The sequence below is a fragment of the Carassius carassius genome, chromosome 21, assembly GCF_963082965.1.
Source record: "Carassius carassius chromosome 21, fCarCar2.1, whole genome shotgun sequence".
NCBI classification, from domain to species: domain Eukaryota; kingdom Metazoa; phylum Chordata; class Actinopteri; order Cypriniformes; family Cyprinidae; genus Carassius; species Carassius carassius.
In genome coordinates this window covers 30,734,112-30,748,479 of record NC_081775.1, presented here as the reverse complement: position 1 = coordinate 30,748,479, position 14,368 = coordinate 30,734,112, and the positions used below count along the sequence as shown (strand labels likewise).

General features: G+C 36.8%; 1 long non-coding RNA gene across 1 annotated transcript; it reads left to right on the top strand.

The window, feature by feature from the left end:
* Positions 1–11,060: 11,060 nt before the first annotated feature.
* LOC132097260 (uncharacterized) lies at positions 11,061–11,825 on the top strand. Its single transcript, XR_009422710.1, has 3 exons — positions 11,061–11,127; positions 11,276–11,343; positions 11,655–11,825. It is a non-coding gene; the product is annotated as an uncharacterized LOC132097260 (long non-coding RNA).
* Positions 11,826–14,368: the final 2,543 nt, after the last annotated feature.

Below are 14,368 nucleotides of genomic sequence, written 5' to 3'. Positions count from 1 at the left end.
ATTCTGTCCGAATCTGCCACGTCTGTGTTTTTCTCACACAACCTCTGTGATAATTCCAGAGCAAATTACCTACTGTTTTTCAGCAAACTCAGTGATCCTCTGAGAAAACTAATCCCGTCTGAATGCGAATGTCTGTGATTGCCGGTGATATTTTATTTCACAACGCGTTTTCTTGTGTGTTTTGGCCAATTTGAATTACCGTAGATGCTCTTACCGCGCGCATGTTTGATATATTTGTTTACCGGCAAAGAAATAATAATAAAAAAATAATAAAAATAATAAAATCAAGAGCAAGATCACGTAAACTGTTAATACCGGCTATTGTAATATCAGCATCAGGTAAGATTGCTCACGTTAATTTATGCACTCAGTTACATAATGTTTTAATTACATATGTACCTTTATGAAAATTAAACATACGGTAGGTTTAGCCTACCACACACACACACACACAAAAAAGGAAAACAAGTTAAACAAAAGGAACCACACATTAACATGGTTTTGCTATACTAGCCATTTAGTATTTATTGTGTAATAATACTAATGGCAATCATTCTGAATGAATGCATGCACGCATACAGAGCGCTGTGATCTCTGTGACGCCCAGATGCACAAATCAGACCCCCCACTTCTGTAATAAACACAGAGACGTTAGTCCCGTTCGAATTGGTACATGAAAATCGCAAACGTCAGGTGGTAAGAATCGAAATTCAAACGTAGTTTTAGAAAACTAGTCCCATCCAAATAGGGCTAAAGATGAGACAAACTACAGGAGCGAGGTGAGCCGCCTGGCCGAATGGTGCAGTGACAACAATTTCTCTCTGAACGTGGAGAAGATGAAGGAGATTGTTGTTGACTTCAGGAGAGCACACACTCAGCACGTTCCTCTGACCATCAACGGTGCGACTGTGGAGAGAGTGAGCAGCACCAAGTTCCTGGGTGTGCACATCACAGAGGACCTCTCCTGGACTGAAAACACAGCAGCACTGGCCAAGAAATCACAACAGCGTCTTTACTTCCTCCACAAACTGAGGAGAGCCAGAGCCCCGCCCCCCATCATGTACACCTTCTACAGAGCCACCATCGAGAGCATCCTGACGAGCTGCATCACTGTGTGGTATGGCGCATGCAACGCGCCATACCACACATCTATTATTGGTGCTCCCCTGCCCACCCTTCAAGAACTGTAAACATCCAGAGTGAGGAAAAGGGCTCAGAAAATCAGTCTGGATCCCTCACATCCAAGTTACCCCATCTTTGAACTTTTGCCATCTAGCCGGCGCTTCAGAGCCGCAAATACCAGAACAGTCAGGCACAAGAACATTTTCTTCCCCCAGGCAATCTACCTCATGAACAGTTAAATGTTCCCCCTTTGCAATAAAATTAATAAAATAAAAATTATATTTATTTGTTACCCCTCCATCCTAGTAAATCCCTGCATCTTACTCAATCCTATTCCATTATCATTTATAGCACAATTGTTTTTTTGTCTGTATGTTGTTGTCTCTGTGTACTGGAAGCTTATGTCACTAAAACAAATTACTTGCATGCACAAGCATACTTGGCAATAAAGCTCTTTCTGATTCTGAATAAGCTTTTTTTGCACTAAAGATCTTTTTATCTCCACTGTTTGTTCACTTCACTGATTTGCACTCTATCTGCCATGTGCCTTTAATTTTATTATGTCTTTTTTTACATTCCCTTATTTTATAGCTGTATTTTATATTTGATCTCGATTTTTAGGCTCTACTGTTAGTGTTATCTGTATGTACCGGGGGTCTTAGAGTAACGCAATTTCGATTCTCTCTATGAATGTTCTGTACATGTGGAAGAATTGACAAAGCAGACTTGACTTGACTGATCCCGATCTTACCCAGCCGGCACATGACCGACCTTCAACGTTGAAATATGGTTGAAATAAGGTCAGTTGTGGTTTCAACGTTGAAACAACGTTTACAGATGAACGGTTTAAAAACTTCCAGCACATGACCAACTTTCAACATTGAAATATGGTTGAAATAAGGTCAGTTGTTTTAATGAAACAACGTTAAAAATGTTTAATGCTAAATGGTTGAAAAAGGTTAACAAGATTTTAAATTATTTATATTAAATTATTTAAGATTATTATTATTTTAATAGCATTTTTAAATATCTTACTCATGATACCTATTCTAAAATCTAAAGGTATATGTTAAATATTATCATCATTAACAACAATAAAACTATATACATTTCGCTGCTTTATCACAGTGAAACAACCCCCATTGGTAGCTTTATTTTATTACTTTGATCATGATTGGTTAATCTGGCTGTCATTCAGGAAACTGGACAATGAATCGGTTCGCGCCTTTCTTCATTTAAAAATATGACCGTTGTCGTGTCGTCTTTCTGTGAGTGAAGCGGCTGACTGTGAGCTGCTGGTCGTTATAACTGACTGCTCGGTCGGTCCCAAATTATTTAATATTTTCCTGTAAATATTTTTTTATTTTGAGCGAATTTGAGTCGTGACGTGTCAATGGAGAACAAAAACTGTGAACACAAGAAGGGTCAGATGTGTTCTGCGAGGTCCTGCAAACATACTGGCAAAATTAGGTAAGAAAATCGCTATCTTTATTATCTTTTGAAAATAGTAAAGTATAACCAGAGTTTACAAATGGGTAACTTAGCTTAAAGGACGTGTACGTTAACCTGCAGATAAATAAATACCCGTGTGTATATTTTTGCGTTGCTTTATCACAGATGATCAAGTTAAATGCTCTCCTAATGTGTTGCTGGTAAGGTAAGTTATATGTGTTAATATCTGTCTTTTAGACATTTTTCCACATTTTCCTGATATGAATCCCATGCATTAGGTGTGTTATATATGTTTTTTATTATTATAATAGTTTCAAAGTGTTTTCTGAAACATATAAGTGCAAATGTCGGTACAATTTTAATGAATTAATGAAAATGAATAGGATTGTTTAATGCCATGGTTCTCAAGTGTCAGGCCCCCTCTAGTTGTTACGCAGGTGAATCAATAAATTAAACTAATTAATGTTAATACATTTTAATTTAATCTTTGAGTAAGGTTTTTTTTTGCACATTTAAGTATATTACAGTTAATGTACAGTACAGTTTTGTAACTTCTGTTACATAATTACATTTAAAATTACATTTTAATTTAAACTTTTTTTTTCATTTACCTGTACGTAAGCACAATGTAGTGTTAATGTTCAAACTGTATTTACCATGGTAAAGTGTCTGACAACAATTAATATTCTTATTAGAATAAAATTGCCTATTTTTTTATCTGTAGAGCTGTAGCTGAATAGTTAGGCCTGCTACGCTGCTGAAATTTAATGTTGGTCATTGTGGTGGAACTTAATATTTAATAACAAATATTTTCTGAAGTGATACTTGGTTTTAAAAAGTTTGAGAACCAATGGTTTAAAGAAATGGTATAATATGAAATCCTGCTTTTTAAGAACTTTTCAGTAAACCATTTCTTCTTTCCCCTTGTAGCTTGTTCTTGAAACATTGGTAAGAAATTGTTCATCTGCTACATTGCATTGTCACTTCTGCTAGAGATTCAGTGATCTTTTGTGATAGGTTCTGATTGAGCTTAGTTTAATAAAAATGTACTGAATTTGATTTTACTTATTTTACTACACTGTATTGCTAGTGTTCTGATCAAAACAGTGTAACTGGGGGCTCTGAAAACACTGCTTGTGAATAATTTGTTAATATTGTACATTTTCATCTGAATACATTAAATAAGTGTTTAAGTGTTGTCCACTTTGTTTCCAACCTCACTGTTGCTGAACTGTAAAGTGAAAATATTGTGTGATTTATTTTGTATTCAGTTAAATATATTTCACAATATCAAAGTTATTGTGAAACATTGTGAACATACCTAAACTCACTGGTTAAATCTTATGAGCCCTCCAGAAGTTTGCGCTCTGCAAGTGAATGCCTTGTGGTGCCATCCCAAACAGGTTCAAAATAACTCTCAAGGACCTTATTATGGACTGTGCCGAGCTGGTGGAAGGACCTCCCAATCTCAATTCGTACAGATTTGAGTCTTTACTCATTTTCAAGAAACATCTAAAGACCCATCTTTTTCACCTGAACTTAACCAACTAATACCAGCACTTTCCTTGTTTTCTTGTCTTTAATATATATAAAAAAAAAAAAATAAAACTGGCTATGTGTTCTGTACTAGACTAACTGAGACTTGTCATGGCACTTGTATACTGTTGTTGTTCTTTTGTTGACCTGACTGCTTCTATTGTTCTCATTTGTAAGTCGCTTTGGATAAAATCGTCTGTTAAATGATTAAATGTAAATGTTTATACAGGACGGTACAGAAAGTGCACAAGGGGGAGAGAGTGGAGGGGACGGCGTCAGAAAGGACCTAGCGCTAGGACACTTTCAAGGATCACCCGAAGCACAACCACACTGTATGCACGAGGCTGCTGGTTCTAACATTTTAGAGTCCCCTTCGGTAGAAATCTCATTCTGCATGCCCCACGGTAAAGACACAATCTGGGGGGGTTCCCGTTAGAAATCAACTGGTTGAAGGTTCCCTTCTTGAACTGTGCAACACATTTTCATTGCTCAAATGTACACATCTATTGTAATGAGACACATTACTAAAACGTGTTTTTGACAGAAACTGTAGTTTTCCACCAAAATAAAAGATCCACTGGTTTCAGTCCTAAAGGTACAAGGTTTTGTCTTGCAAGTGCTGCAAAAAATATGCATTTATATGCAAAAACATTTTACAAAATTTGTACCGTTGATCTAAATGCCAACTAGGATCTAATTAAACATACAATTGTGTCTTTATACACGGTGCAAGGTACAATGGTGAAACAACGTCGTGTTACGTTGATTAACTTTTCAAAGTCAACACCTCATTCAGCTTTCATCCAAGGTCTGCAGAACGACCCTAATTCACCCGTAATGAAGGTACGACGGTGAAACAACGTCGTGTTACGTTGATTAATTTTTCAAAGTCAACACCTCATTCAGCTTTCATCCAAGGTCTGCAGAACGACCCTAATTCACCCGTAATGAAGGTAAGACGGTGAAACAGCGTCGCGATTTCAACGGTGAATCCACGTCGTGTTTTCAACGTTGATCCAATTTGCAAAATCGAAAGGTAATTCAACGTTGATTCAACCATGGACATGACGTTGTTTCAACGTTGAAATGCCGGCTGGGTACTCAAATGATTCGCGAACCCACTCTGAAGTCGCGATCTGACTCAAATGATTCGTTAACCCGCTCTGACGTCCAGATATGACTCAAATGATTCGCGAGCCCGCTCTGAAGTCCTGATCTGACTCAAATGATTCGCGAGCCCGCTCTGACCTCCCGATATGACTCAAATGATTTGCGAACCCGCTCTGAAGTCGCGATCTGACTCAAATGATTCGCGAACCAGCTTTGAAGTCGCGATCTGACTCAAATGATTCGCTATCCCGCTCTGACCTCCCGATCTGACTCAAATGATTCGCGATCCCGCTCTGACCTCGATCTGACTCATGACTCAAATGATTCGCGATCCCGCTCTGAAGTCGCGATCTGACTCAAATGATTCGCGATCCCGCTCTGACCTCCCGATCTGACTCATATGACTCAAATGATTCGCGAACCCGCTCTGAAGTCGCGATATGACTCAAATGATTCGCGATCCCGATCTGACTCGTATGACTCAAATGATTCGCGAACCCGCTCTGAAGTCGCGATCAGACTCAAATGATTCGCGATCCCGCTCTGAAGTCGCGATCTGACTCAAATGATTCGCGATCCCGCTCTGACCTCCCGTTCTGACTCATATGACTCAAATGATTCGCGAACCCGCTCTGAAGTCGCGATCTGACTCATATGACTCAAATGATTCGCGAACCCGCTCTGAAGTCGCGATATGACTCAAATGATTCGCGATCCCGCTCTGACCTCCCGATCTGACTCATATGACTCAAATGATTCGCGAACCCGCTCTGAAGTCGCGATCTGACTCAAATGACTCAAATGATTCGCGAACCCGCTCTGAAGTCGAGATCTGACTCAAATGATTCGCGAACCCGCTCTGACGTCCCGATCTGACTCAAATGATTGGGGGTTCGGCCAACTTATTTTATAGTTAACACATGTACAAGGGAACATAATAATACTTTATTTGCTGATCTAAGTACATATTTTTTTAAATCTTCATGTGCGGGATCTTCAGTTCATATTTTTATTTTGGCTTTTAATCGTTTAGAACATTTTTCATAAAGTACTGAATATTTACTTTTGAAACTATCCTTAGCTGTCAATAAGAATGAGCCCTCGTTTTGAACAAAAATTAAAGTCATGTGACTGAAAGAACGAAAGTGAGAAAGAACTGCAATTAAGGAAAAAGAAAACGGACTTTTACTCATTATAATACTTATTTCACAGAGTCAGGCGATTTATCGCTTTTTTGTCTTATTCTAGAGAAGTTTCTTCTGTTCTAATTGATATCTTGTTCTATACCTAGTTCTTAAGGTTTTATATTCTTTATTTTTTATATCTTTGTCTTTGTTTTCTTTAAATGCCAGAGGTTTAAAAAATAATGTTAAAAGGAAGGCCTTATTTTTGTTTTCTAAGAGGCACAAAGTAGATTTCTGTTTTTTCCAGGAAAGTCACTGTACAGCTAAAGACTCCAAATTCTTTGAGGTCACAGTGGGGCAATGAAATATGGTTATCACACGGGTCAGAATATTCTGCTGGAGTAGGGATTATGAAGTATAATTTTAATGGTCGTATTCTGGAAACCAGTATTGATCCTTCAGGTCACTTCCTGCTAATAGTAGTAGTTATTAATCAGTTTATAGTAATTATTATCAACATCTATGGATACAACTCTGTTGGGGAAAACTGCACTTTCTTAAACACGCTAGATCATAAACTTTCATCTGCATTAGGAAAATATCCTACTGCTTTTCTGATTTTAGGTGGTGACTTTCACATAGTAATGAATAACATGCTAGATCGACACCCTCCAAGGAAAGCAGCTTCTCCAAACTCAAATCTGATTGCGTTTATGGATAAATTTGATTTAGTTGACATATGGAGAGAAATGTACCCGGATGTAATACAGTACACCTGGTGTAACAAAGACCGTTCGAGGCAATCTAGAATCGATTATTGGTTGATCTCTAAAACATTAATAAATAATAATATCTCTATTAATATTAGTAACAGTCCACTGACTGACCATAATGCCATTTATATTTCAATTAATTTATCACAAAATACTACAATTAATACTTCTAAAGCGTCACTTTGGAAACTTAACAATTCTCTTCTTAAATATGAAAAGGTCAAAGAACAGATTGATGAGTTAATCCAAATTTATTGGGAAAGAGCTGAATTAGAAAAATCTTATGGACTGAATTGGGAGCTTCTAAAATATGAATTAGGGAAATTCTTACAAAAATTTGGAAGTATTATAGCAAAACAAAACAGATTAATTCAAGATGACGTTCTTTCACAGCTTTCTTCTTTATCAGTTGGGGAACCATTGACAGAGACTCAAAACACTGAATACTCTAATCTACAGAATAAATTAGATGACCTGTACAGATCCAAAGCTAAGGGAGCATATGTTAGATCCAGGAAAAAATGGCTGGAAGAAGGAGAACAGAACTCAGAAAGATCCAATGCTATGAATGTCTCTATAGATCGTCTCCAAACAAATGATAGAGTTCTTAATAAGCCTAAAGAAATAGCTACTTATTGTTATATACATTGAGATCATTGTTATATACTTATAATTCTATAATAACTTATACACATCAAGATATTGTGATAATTCAGCCAAATTGTTTTTTAATGCTGTCAATCAAAATAAAGTTATTTCATTAGAAGATAAAGAAGCTTGTGACGGTGATATATCTCAATCAGAAATTGAACAGGCAATTAAGAGTTTAAAAAAACAATAAAAGTCCAGGCAGTGATGGTCTAACCGCTGAGCTATATAAGATGTATATACATAAGATGTAATAAGATCTCCTTTCTTATTAAAAGTATTCGAAGAAAGTCTTGAATTGGAAGCACTTCCACCAACCATGACACAAGGAGTTATCACCCTGATACCCAAACCCAACAAAGATAAAGAGTGTCTAGAAAACTGGAGGCCAATCACCCTCTTAAATAATGATTACAAAAATTTAGCTTCAGTTTTAGCAAGAAGAATTAAAGACTTCCTTAACTCTATTATTGATGAATCGCAAATAACAAGTAACATAATCTCATTCCTAATAACAGTTTCATGCTTTTCTTAGACTTCTACAAAGCCTTTGATTCGCTTGAGCACAAGTTCATATTTCAAGCTCTTGACAAATTTGGGTTTGGAGATCATTTCTGTGCTTCTCTGGATTGAATAACAACCGTCATTGCAAAAATAGTTATTGTGATGTTGCTTGTCTGAGATTTAAAGAATGCTGCCTTGATTTTCAAACCCACCTGCCTCACATTTATTCCGAAACATTCATACTGAATTAGGAAAAGTGATTGACATCTGTGCTGAAATAATTAGCTTGTATTCTACATTCTGATTTATGAAAACTTAATAAATATCTTATTTTTTTTTGTCAGCAACACCACCAATGACACAAAACACTTTGCCACTAACAGGTAATTTTCTACTTCTTTATTTATATTATTCTGTATCAGGGTTAAAGGGCTATTTTGCATCAAGTTCTGTTCACACGGAGCAACACTTCAAAAACACATTTTTGAAAACTTGATTGATGCTGTGCTTGTGCAATACATATTTGTGCTGACCTATGAAATGGCATCTGCAAAAGAATTTGTTTTTGCACTGCAGTTATACTGTATGTTGTAACAGGTGTACTTTTTTCCATCATGTTTCACTACAATTATGAAATAATTTTCTTTTTACTTAAAATACTTTTTTTGTTACTGTATTTTGCAGATGTTCTGACATTGCTCACTAACCTGGAAGTAGAGTTTTGGCCGAGGAATCATCCACTGAAGAAGAGCGTCTTCTTACAGGTGAGAGGAGCGTTTCTCACTGTTTGACTGCATCCAGATCACATACTTGCACTACATGCTAAATGCACTTTGTTGGTGATGGGAAAGCTCTGTTTGTCTTTGGAACACAATTTAAGATATTTTAGATTTTGGTCACAAGAATTGAACCTTTATCACCATGTGACTAAGACTGAGAGGAACAGAAATGAATAAATCCTCATTGATGCAGGACTTTTACTATTTTAATATGAGATCTGATTATTTATGGTGACAGGTCAACAAAAACATTGCATTTGCTTAAAGTATTTTTTTCTTTTGTGCTTCGATCTTAAACATTCAACCATTGTACATGCCTTAAGCAAACTATGAAAAGAATGTGTAAAGAAATGTCAGAATATGATGGGAAACCCCTTCTGTTTTGACAGTTTCGACCTTCTTAATTTTTGAGATTTCTATTTGTGAATTGCACTGAAAATTAACCCATTATGACAAACTCTTGCCAACCAAACAAATAGCTTTAAGTCTAAAGATTTTAAGATTCAAGTAGTTACAAAAAAGAAGTATGTGCAAGAAATAGTTTAGATTTTTTTCAATGCATCAGTCATTCATTCGTTCGTTCATTTTAAGAACTGTCTTTCTGCATTGCAAATAAGATTCAATTTCATGTCTCATTTTTTTAAAATGACTGTCAAGCCTAGAAGAATTTTGGCAACAGCCTTCATCAGGTATTCTGACAGCATTGCATAATAATCCAGTATTTCAGGATCTCTGTACATAAGAGTCAGATTTTGATTTATTTGTCTTTGACATAAGTGTGTTGTCAGGAGGCAGGACAGACACATGATCTGGAGGAGCAGAGTGAAAACATCACTAGCAGAGGTCTGACACACACTGAATCTGTAGGATGGCTCCTGCTGTTCTTCTCATCGCCTGTCTGCTCACCACAATCAGCTGCTTAACCACAGGTAACGTTCACATCATCTGCACTCTAATCTGTGTCAGATTTTGACATAGTTTTCAATACAAAATTAGATCCAACACTGATTTCATTAATTATAAACACGTTGAGAGACTCTGTGAATCACTGCACCATCAGGAATTATAATTCAACAGTACTGATGCTCTGATGGTTGATATCAAATGCTGCTTTAATTCCACAGCTCAAACTGGTATTGCTCCATCTGGACTGGCTACAAATACTACAACTACCACATCAATGACCTCCTTACCCATTACTACACCAGCACAGAATACAACAAGAACCCCACCAGCACCAGCAATAATTACATCATCATCTACACCAGCACTGGTTCCAACAGCACCAACTACCACAACAACTACAGAACATCCACCAGCATGTAATAACCTGAAAATTTAAATGTTAAGTATATTACAATGCTTCTCAGACTTATTGATATTAGATTTAGATTTTATAAAAATTAGGAATAAAAAATTTATAAAAATTAGGACTGGGCAAGTTAATGCGTTATTATAGCTTTATTGTATTAATTAATTAACCCCGAATTTTATTTTATCGTACATTAACCCATTTTATATCATTAGGATATTAAGTTTAAGATCATGTTCCATTAAGATATTTTGTAAATTTCACCGTTAATATATCAAAACTTCATTTTTGGTTTGTAATATGCATTGTAACGAATTCATTTGGACAACTTAAGGCGATTTTCTCAGTATTTTGATTTTTTTCTACCTTCGACTCCACTGCAGACCCAACTTTTGATCCTCCCTTCTACACCACTGCCGCTCCTACCTCCATCTCCACCTCCACTGCGGCTCCTACCTCCACCTCCACTGCAGATCCAACTTTTGATCCTCCCTTCTACACCATTGCGGCTCCTACCTCCATCTCCACCTCCACTGCAGACCCAACTTTTGATCCTCCCTTCTACACCATTGCGGCTCCTACCTTCATCTCCACCTCCACTGCAGACCCAACTTTTGATCCTCCCTTCTACACCACTGCCGCTCCTACCTCCATCTCCACCTCCACTGCGGCTCCTACCTCCACCTCCACTGCAGATCCAACTTTTGATCCTCCCTTCTACACCACTGCAGCTCCACCCTTCTACACCACTGCAGCTCCACCCAAAGGTAATTAAGGCCCAAGCATTGCAAGGTCTCTATTGGAATTCATTCATCATTTTGTGTGTATATAAATGTGTAGGTTAAGTTTTACCAACACTATTGCAGCCGACCATGAAATCTCTCAAATGTGTTTTGGTATTGTTGGTTCTCACAGTAATTACTATTCTCGAGATGAAGGTGAAGACGTTGACTGAAGAAGAGCGTCAGGCTGAACTGTTTGAGGTAAGAGGAGCATGTTTGATAATTATACTACACGCTAAATGTACTGTGATGGGAATCGACAGTTTTAGCTATGTAGAAGAAAGGATACCCATGTTTGTACAAACTATAAAACAAATCACTAGCATCAAGTTTCAGCCTCAGTCATTCTTCAGTCAAATTTATAGTGAGCAGGTGTGGCGTCATGTTCCTTTAAGGCCCCAAAGTGATTTCATTGGCTAAAATAACTTGTTTAGCACTTCTATTCTGTGTGAATTGGGACACAGCTGCTTTTTCTAAACCTGCTGTTTTCTCACTTCCATTTTTTTTTTCAGATTGGCAAAGTGCTGGAGAGTTTCTTAAGAGCGAATTATACTGGCATATTCTCTGTTAAAGTCACGAAAATTAAAAAGTTATCACCATAGAACTGAGTCATTGTCTTCATTTTTCTATTTTTGAGATTTGTTTATGAGGATTGCACTGAAATTATGAGGAAGAACTCTTGTTGACTCAAGAAAATAAAAACAAGCAAATTGTTTGCTTTTGTGATGTTTGGCTTCCACTGTCCTGAAACCCATTTAACTAGGAGAAGACTAGACCAGACTGCTTCATCAGGACCAGACACCAGCGTGAGACGGCCTTATAAAATAATGTCGTCATTGCTTGGTTTTTAATCACCTACGGTTTTAATTAGTTCAGACATTTTCCCATCGATTTAGCAAAGGAGAAAAAAAAATGGAGTTTGCAGAACAACCACCCAATAAAGCATTACAATAATCTAATCTTGAGGTCATAAATGCATGGATTAACATTTCTGCATTTGACATTGAGAGCACAGGTTGTAATTTAGATATATTTCTGAGATGGAAAAATGCCGTTTCACAAATGCTAGAAACATGGATTTTTAAGGAAAGATTGCGGTCAAATAGCACAACTTGTCAGGACAGATAAGGACCCAAGAGCGGATGAGGCTGAAAATGGTAACTTTAGCTATTAACAGAAGGAACGTCCTAACGTCCAACAAACAAAAAACCCCAACTCGGGGGAAAAAAAAAACTCAGTCTTAACTTCCAACTGTACAGGGGACAGGTCGTGCGCTCAGCCTCCGAGAGCGCCAGGAGAGGAGGAGCAACAAATCCAAAACGGTAGGCAAGGAGAATGGTCGAACAGAAAAGGGGTCAAGTGGGGTGCATACAGGGCTGAGAACGGCGGGCAGTATCAAGGTCAGAAACAGTCCAGGTCGAGAACCAGAAGAGCAGTCCGAAATCCTCTGAGGACAAAGCACACGTTACACCAACCGGGCAGACAAACCAACGAGCGTAGCTACTGACCAGAAAGGAGGAACAGGACAGAACCGAAGTCATACGCCAAACATCACAGAACACACTGAAAAGGAGGAGTGAAAATCAAGCAGAATAAATAGGGTGAGTAATGAGATAGAGGCAACAGGTGCGTCAGTCAAGCCGCAGCCTATCAGCGAGATCAGCTGGCGCTAGAGCGAAGGGAAGAAACACCAGAGAAAATATATTAAAAGTCAAAGAGAGAGAGAAAATGGAAACAAAACGAATACAAGTGTAGAAAAATGAGTTTAAACCATGCTAATGCACTAACATGAGGGTCATTCTACAGAAATTTCCATTTTTCTGTCCCTGGCCTTTACAGAAATATTACATTTGAAAAACACATTAGGGTTACAATTTGTTTTATTTTAAAATAAAACAATGTGTTTTTTGAATAATTAGGCGTTCTTGCACCATAAATGTGGCAATATTTGTTTTTATTAATTATAAAAAATTCCAAGAACCACAAAACTGCTTGTCCCCACAGCAATGTACACAGGGAAAGTGCTTTATTTTGCAGTCAAAATCAGGGTTTTCTACCATTTAAATTACAAAAATGTATTCATAACTATCAAATATATGATATAAATGGCACAATAAAATAAAATGCTCAATAAATATTTGGTGTTACCGTTTGACAAAAATCTGTCATTTTATATGTAATAAAAATCACACTGATGACATCACTTGACTTTCGCCTTCCTATTTTCTGAAGATCTATGAAAAAAGCCCATGTTAATTCCACTGTTTCTTTTCAATTATCAGAAATTTTCTCATTTAACTCATGATTTCATATGAAGCTATTAGTTGACGTCACTGGTATGACCTATTTATTGTCAGGGAATTGTAAAAAAAAAAAAAACTATAATAAAAATGGATTAAACTACTTAATTTAGTGAGTATGCAATGATTGACAACAATTGGTTTGATACCTTATAACAGACATTTTCTAAAATGTTTTTTTCATGAAAATTGTCACTGGTGTTACTGTCACTGGTGTTACCTTCCTTATGGGTAACACCAGTGAAGATCAATATATCAGGTCTTATGTCACTGGTTATTAAATGTGTCCCTGGTGTTACCGTAAGGTTTTTTTCTTTCAAATTAAATAAATAAAACATAATCTCCTTATTTCTTTCATTTTCATTATTCTTCTGTAACTGACTACATGTGCTGAAAAAAATATTAAGAAAACATATTTAATAAAATCTTTTTTATATTGATGAAGAAGGTAACACCAGTGACAAAAAAATGGTTCATGTGGTCTTGAAATAATTGCACAAAAAAGCTAAATAGAGAAATAATTAAGCTGCCATTTATATGTATGCATAAAGTCAAAAGGTGAATACAAAGTCAAAAATAAATACTTTTTAAGACATTTGGCCATACCAAAAGTGGACGTTTCTGTAGAATGTCCCATTAATGCCAACAAAGTGTTCTAATCTATGCAAAAGAATGTTGTGGTCAATAGTGTCAAACGCAGCATAGAGAGATACAACCACGATCAGATGATAAGAGCAGATCATTTGTAACTCTAAGGAGAGCAGTCTCAGTACTATGATATGGTCTAAATCCTGACCGGAAATCCTCACAGATACCATTTTTCTCTAAGAAGGAGAATAATTGTGAGGATACCACCTATCTTGGACAGAAAAGGGAGATTCGAGATTGGTCTATAATTAACTAGTTCTTTGGGGTCAAGTTGTGGT